Below are 7,528 nucleotides of genomic sequence, written 5' to 3'. Positions count from 1 at the left end.
GAAATTGGGGTATAAATTGCAGCAAATAAAAGAGAGCATTAACTGTGAATGATAATGATTATAGAAGACAGAAGCAGAGACTTTGAAATATAAGGGAACATATAAAGCCCAACGACAAACCAGAAATTATAAACCATATATATCGATGCATATAGTAATATAAAGACACGGGAGAACTAGAAACACTATAAACCCAAGAGTATAGTAGAAGTAAATAGATTCTTCCGGCGGTAGATGAAAAAGAAGAATGACCGATATGAAAGTTAGAAGTATATTGAGAATCAGAACTGGATGGAGCATATTGATGAATACTTTAAAATATGAGTTGAGGGGGAAAGAATAGAAGGTGATGAAACATGACTAGGAACTTAGAAATCAATAGATTTAACTCACACAATGCCGGAATAAGTGAATCAAACCCTCTAGTGAATAGGTTAAGTTTTTTTTTTGATTAATTTAGTCAAACCACAACTAAATCAAGTGTGATTAGATCAACACCTAGAGCTATTATTCACCACCTGGGTGATTTGGACTGAGAGAGAGAATCGGAGGAGCTCACTAGATCTGAGTGTGTGTAACAAATGAGAGGCTTAACCTAAAATGAAGAACATAAGACTTTATATACCCCTGCTGTTGACTCACCCATACGATTCATTCATCACACGTACGAGTTGGCTTCATCAGCCGTACGGGTGATCACTCACTCATGTCTTCTCATTTAGGTTGTAATTGTGACTTAGCTCAGCATCAACCGTGCGTATGAGCTTGTCAGCCGTACTAGTGAGGCTTCACTCGTACGTCTGACTAAGTCTAACATAGTCAAACATCTAAATCTCGTTCCTGCAGTTCCTGTAACCACATACAAACACGGATAGGATAATAACGAGCAATCATGGTGGCCTGTAAACTATTGTACCTGCAATAGACGTGGGTAGATGTCTAGGGACTTGCATAAAATGCATCAACAGAAGGTGTGAGTTGTAAGAAAACGAAGGAGGTGAATTTATAAGAAAATCTCCGAAAGAACAATTAAAATGGACGATCACATTTAAAGAGGATCCTAATTCCCTTAAGTACCGGAGAGTCAAATCTTATTAAGAAGATTTTCTTCAAATCCCTTAAAATCTAGGAATCAATCATATCTACGTCAAATGATAAGATGAATCTACACTTACTCATTTCACTCTTCTATGTTAGCTTCATTCGTACTCTTCATATAAATGGATTGTTTATCCAAATTATTCGCTGATGATAAAACTCTAATTTTCAGCCTGTATGCATCATGAAAACATACTTATTATCATTCACGACCTTTCCACTCAAATTTCAGGACGAAATTTCTTTAACGGGTAGGTACTGTGACAACCCGGAAATTTCCAACCAAATTTAAACTTTAATCTTTATATGTTTCCGACACGATAAGCAATATTTGTTAAGTTAAATTTCAAGAATTTTAAACTATGTTCATACATTCATTCAACCTCGACCAAGTTCCAACGATTCACGATCCATTAAATGAATATGATTATATATGTATATGTGTATATATATTATAACTTGAAACGTAAACAAAATATTAGATTAAATACTTTATATGATTGTATCTGTTTCAAAATGTTTATCAATGGAATTAGAAGATAAGATCAAATGATTGAATTATCAGATATATTGAATTATGATTACAAGTCTCTGTTGAAAGGCCCACGTTGATTTGAGAAATCTTTCCATTTTAACAATATTCGAAAAATGGTAAAGTGATTTATAAATAAGAACAAATTATCAATCATTGAGAACTAGACAAAGGATAGTGGAAGATTGAATCTCATAAAGACTCGATTGATCTATTTAGTTTCAAACGTACAAAAACGTTTTCAGTTTAAAAAGAACTTTATTATTAAAACGTATATAACTTTTATAAATATCTAGAACCACTTTTGACAACTCATTACTTAACTAGTATGATAAAAATAACGATATTTATATTTTATTTTATTAAACAATTTAAATTAATATTATATATATTTATACGCGTATTATACGTACATAGTTTTATACTTTTACTATACTTAAACTTTACCTCTACTTTATTTTTACTTTACTTTAACTTTAATAATTCACTTTAATAATTCATACTTTAATAATTCACTTTAATAATTCATACTTTAATAATTCACTTTAATAATTCATACTTTAATAATTCACTTTAATAATTCAAAAATCTATTATAAATAGAATTCATTAGGTTTCATTATTTCATAGAAACTTGAAAATATTTTTCTCTAAACTCTCTTAATAGATTTACATATATATATTTACTCCGTATTATTTCAAGATATTATTAGTATACATAAAATATTACGACAGAGTGCTGTCAGAGTGATTTTGAAATTGTTTTTCGAGTAGGATAGGATTAAGGAAATTATGGGTTATAGCTATGGAGGTGATTGAGTATGGTTCATGGGTATGCTCGTGAGGTTAATATAGTGTTTATCATTTCCGTTGCGTCTACGTACCTTTCCTGCAATATTGAATCTCAATATTGATACGTGAGTTTCATTAATCCCTTTTTAAATGTTTTTGTAATATATATTTTTGGGACTGAGAATACATGCGCTGTTTTTATAACTGTTTTACGAAATAGACACAAGTAATTGAAACTACATTCTATGGTTGAATTATCGAAATCGAATATGCCCCTTTTTATTAAAGTCTGGTAATCTAAGAATTAGGGAACAGACACCCTAATTGACGCGAATCCTAAAGATAGATCTATTGGGCCTAACAAACCCCATCCAAAGTACCGGATGCTTTAGTACTTCGAAATTTATATCATGTCCGGAGGAGGATCTCGGAATGATAGGGGATATTCTTATATGTATCTAGTTAATGTCGGTTACCAGGTGTTCACCATATGAATGATTATTTTTGTCTCTATGCATGGGACGTATATTTATGAGAACTGGAAATGAAATTCTTGTGGTCTATTAAAATGATGGAAATAAATGATTATGATAAACTAATGAACTCACCAAACTTTTGGTTGACACTTTAAAGCATGTTTATTCTCAGGTGTTAAAGAAATCTTCCGCTGTGCATTTGCTCATTTTAAAGATATTACTTGGAGTCTTTCATAGCATATTTCGAAGAACGTTGCATTCGAGTCATTGAGTTCATCAAAGATTATTATTAAATCAATTTATAGTTGGATAGTGGATATTATGAAATGGTATGCATGTCTGTCAATTTTCGATGTAAAGAAAGTTTATCTTTTAAAAACGAATGCAATGTTTGTAAAATGTATCATATAGAGGTCAAATACCTCGCAATGTAATCAACTATTGTGAATCGTTTATAATGTATATGAACGGGTCCTTTCATCTATTTACAACTAGTTGTTCGTGAATCGTCGGGACAGTCGAAGTTCAATTGAATATATATACATCGTTTCAAAATTTTCTAGACTCAACATTACATACTTTGCTTATCGTGTCGGAATCATATAAAGATTAAAGTTTAAATTTGATCGAAAATTCCCGGGTTGTCACATTAACTATAGACAAGTAGTATATAATAGCTAGTTAAATTCTATATATGCCATGCTAGTTAGGAGCATTATACTATGATACTTGATTGATGATATTTATCTGTTGCATACTGATATTGGGTGATATTCTATGATAAACCCTAGTGTATCCCTACCATGTCGTAGTCCGAGTTACGAGAGATCAACCATGTGGGGTTGAGTTCCTCGATGGCAGTCAGCGTAGTATAAGTCGGAATGATGCATCTCATGTGTGTGGATGACTTAAACTACTCATTATGTATTTTGAAAACATGATTTAAGTGCACCGGTTTTATGTAATAACTTAATATTTGGATTGCTTGTGTTTAATAATAACTATTATGTTTTACCTTCCGTTGTAAATAAATAAATGTAGGGTGTCATAGTTGCTAAGTACAGTATCCGTTTTGACTTGAAGTTTAGTAGATGCACTTTCTCGAGGTTCCTTAGACTTGTAATAGGCAGACACAATCCCGTGAATCACTTTCTTGCGGTTGTATTTGAATTTTTGTGTGATTCGATTTGTATGTGTGTGTGTAAGTCTTGGAACGTCTTGATCTTTGTATATAAATCAGATGAGCTTCTAGGTTGTTGGTAGATCCACATATACATGTCTTAAATATGTTTTGGCAACCCTAGTTAGTGATCTTGAGCTATTATGGTGGTATCTAAGGTGTTTCTTGAAATTACAGTTAGAAAACCCAAATTTTGGCTCTTTTCCGGCTTTTCTGCAGTATGAGCTTTTAAAGTCCTGTTTAGCAAAGCTTGGTGGGTTAGTGCATTTATAGAACTATTTTGCTTAAATTCATATAGGATTTGAGTAGATATTGTTAGTAAAAAGATGACTTGTTACGCGATATCACCCCTACCTGATTTTTAGATGTTTAACTCTTTGTTACATTTCCATTTACTTGTTACTTAGTAATAATGGATTGAATAATACTTTTTATGAATGTAAACTAAGTATCGTAAGTAAATTACTCCCGGTTGTTCAATCATTTGATAACCAGAGTCATTCTTTGATAAATGATCACTATGAGTCAGACTCAATAAAATTTGATCAATCCTTTTTTCTGTCGTTAAGGTGGAGAACTGAACCACGAATTTTCGACAATTTTTCCACATGGGATAGTGAGAGGTATTGAGCGTTTATGAGTGATTTATTTGATTGTAATGGCCATGATACGTAATGGTCATGATAGGTAATGTGTGGGCCGTGTTTATGTAATTTACTTTTCATTGTATGTTGATCTAATTTCTTGAGGAATTGATGAAAAATAGAAAAATAAAGGAAAAAAAATAATAAAAAATAGAGAAAAATAAAAATAAGTGAGAAATGAAATAAAAGAAAAAAACTGAACTGTTATGTTATTTTTCGTTTCGACGTAATATATGAGTGTGAATAAAGTTCCTAAGGAAAACTCCCGTGTGTGAATCTTGATCTAGTTAATTGTACTTGCGCTAGAATAGACCGTAGTGAGTTACCAATTGATTGGTTATAATGAGCAGGCTTCGCTTTTACCCCGTTTATATCCGTGTCATGACTACCTAAATTACCCAATCTGGATATTTTACCCGTGTGGTATTCTCCTTTGATATCATGCCTGGTGCTCATACCAGTTCGGATATATTTTTAACGACCTTGACTTGATTGGCTCACCTTTATTCGTGGAATGTAATTTCCACTTGACCCTTCTATACCCCAATCCAACTTTATATACCTCGGTAAGTGGACCGTAGGAGCATGGTGGAGGTATCTGCTTTTGACTGATAGAAAGCATCTCTTTTGTCCCTCTTGACCGAACCCGCCAAAAAACAAAAATAGAAATAGATAAAGTTTTTATTATCGGGAGAGTTGCGTCAGAGACATCTTTATCTGAGGAGGAGGCTTCGTCGTCCGGCACCTCATAAACGATGTTAGGATGGGCCGGCCCATCCTTGGAATCCTAAAAAGAGGGAATATAATCACTTTATTTTAGAGACGTATCTAATCAGACTGAATAGGATGTTAAAAGTTGTCACGGTCATTCACATCTATTCAATAGGCATCTTGCCTAGATTGAAAGTTGAGTGTGTTTTAGGCTCTACTCATTTTTGTGTAAAGTATTTTTGTCATTGCTATCTCGGTCCTAATTGTAATTTTTTGAGATTATTTCTTAATTGTGATTGCTAGGCATCTCGTAGTTTTGAGAAATAAAAGTTGTATGATATGTGGGATTGCTTAGGTGACTAATGTTACTTAAGTCCTTAGCTAGTTCGTACATTTCTCTTAAAGCTTGTCTTAAACTTGTGCTGGATGAGAACTTGGAACTAATTGTTGAATATATGATTTTCTTGAGGGCAAGAAAAAGTAGTGTGGGGAAATTTGACATTGCCTATTTTATAAAAGTTTTTATGCATTTATCAAAGGAGATATCGAGCTATTTTGTTTACCTTTTAGTCAATTTTATATTATATGAAATATGAAATTTCGGTACCTTTCTGTTAATAAAGTATAATAACTCAGATTTTACACATCATGAATGGAATATGGTTTCCATGTTTCTTTTGTTTAGTACACTGTCCAAAAAAGTGTCATAATTCTCAACAGTTGTAACATGTAACATTGTTCATATCAAAACCTAACTTGGTTTCCTTTGTAAGACTAACTGGTCTACCTGCCTTATCTTCATAACCCCTTTCCCTTCTCATAAGATTCGCCATTCTCCACAAGATATCCATTCTCTTTACTTCATTCTTATCAAGCTGGTGGTAGTCTTCTGTAACTAGATGAATATTTCCAATTCGTCCTTCAAGAAAAGTATCATACGTATTCACAAGATTTGAGAATGAGGCCATATCAGCATTAATAGTCTCTTTTTCTGTATTCTTGATGTTCTCAGTTTTGAAAGCTGAAAGAACTTCTGAAGTTGTCGTGGTCTGTGATTGATTAGCATTTGATGAAGATTGAGAACACGTATTTGGTGATTAGATAATAATAGTAATCTGAATATTTCTTCATCTTCGATGATCGAAGATCCAACTGAAATCGATGCTGGCCGTTCCTCATTTGCTGGTGGATTCACATCCAATTTATCTCGGAAAGAAGCTCAGCCGCCTCAACCTGCTAAAAATTCGCAATTAAGCTACATAAAGGTTGATTTAATTTCTAACCTGACTCACTCTTTACTTCAAAACCCTAGCTCTCTCTGGTTTTCATGACATACACATCGTAAGTCAACTATGCTTCACTTATTTTATTATAATTAGTAAAGTAATACTGTTATTAACTTACTAATTTAAATTATTATTATTATACTATTGTTTAAGGAGTAGGCAGTGGTTAGTGTATTGTATACTCACTGTGTGGTTTTGAAGTGTTCAGGGTATAGCTATGTTATTCTACTTCTATTAAAGTTGATATATCTGGTCGTTGTTACTGTTTATACATTAGTAATTAGTATTACATTAATGAATCAGGAGGTGTCTGATCATCTCATTGCATACTGCTAAATTAGTTGCATTGTCTTTAAGAATTATTTTACCTAGTTAATAATGTAAGCTGAGTCGACTATGTTTAAAATATCAAATTATGTAACTGATACGATTCTGACTAGAAGTGTTTTTTCTGTTGATTATCAAATTTTTGATAGAGCTCGTAATGGAAAACTTGTGAAGCTTTGAAGATCTTCATATTTTATTAATAGTTTTATCTTTTATAAATAGTCTGCGATTTGAGCACTTTGATTATCGGTTCGCTTTGATTAGCTTGACTACAATTAAAACAATAAGTTGTTTTGTTTGAGTAAGATGCAACGGATTGTTAGGAGTAGATTTGCATTCATTACCCCAAACTTACCATAGAGGCATAGAGTTCCAAGGTACTAATTGACCTAGGTTGATAATGCAGTTTAAGATTTGGCTTTTATTGTTCAAGTATATGCCATAGTGAAAGCGTGTCTTCATTAGTAAATTATCACTGCATGG

Source organism: Rutidosis leptorrhynchoides, chromosome 3 (genome assembly GCF_046630445.1).
Source record: "Rutidosis leptorrhynchoides isolate AG116_Rl617_1_P2 chromosome 3, CSIRO_AGI_Rlap_v1, whole genome shotgun sequence".
In the NCBI taxonomy this organism is placed as follows: Eukaryota; Viridiplantae; Streptophyta; class Magnoliopsida; order Asterales; family Asteraceae; genus Rutidosis; species Rutidosis leptorrhynchoides.
The sequence above is the reverse complement of the archived record's forward strand: the minus strand, read 5'-3'. Positions refer to the sequence as shown.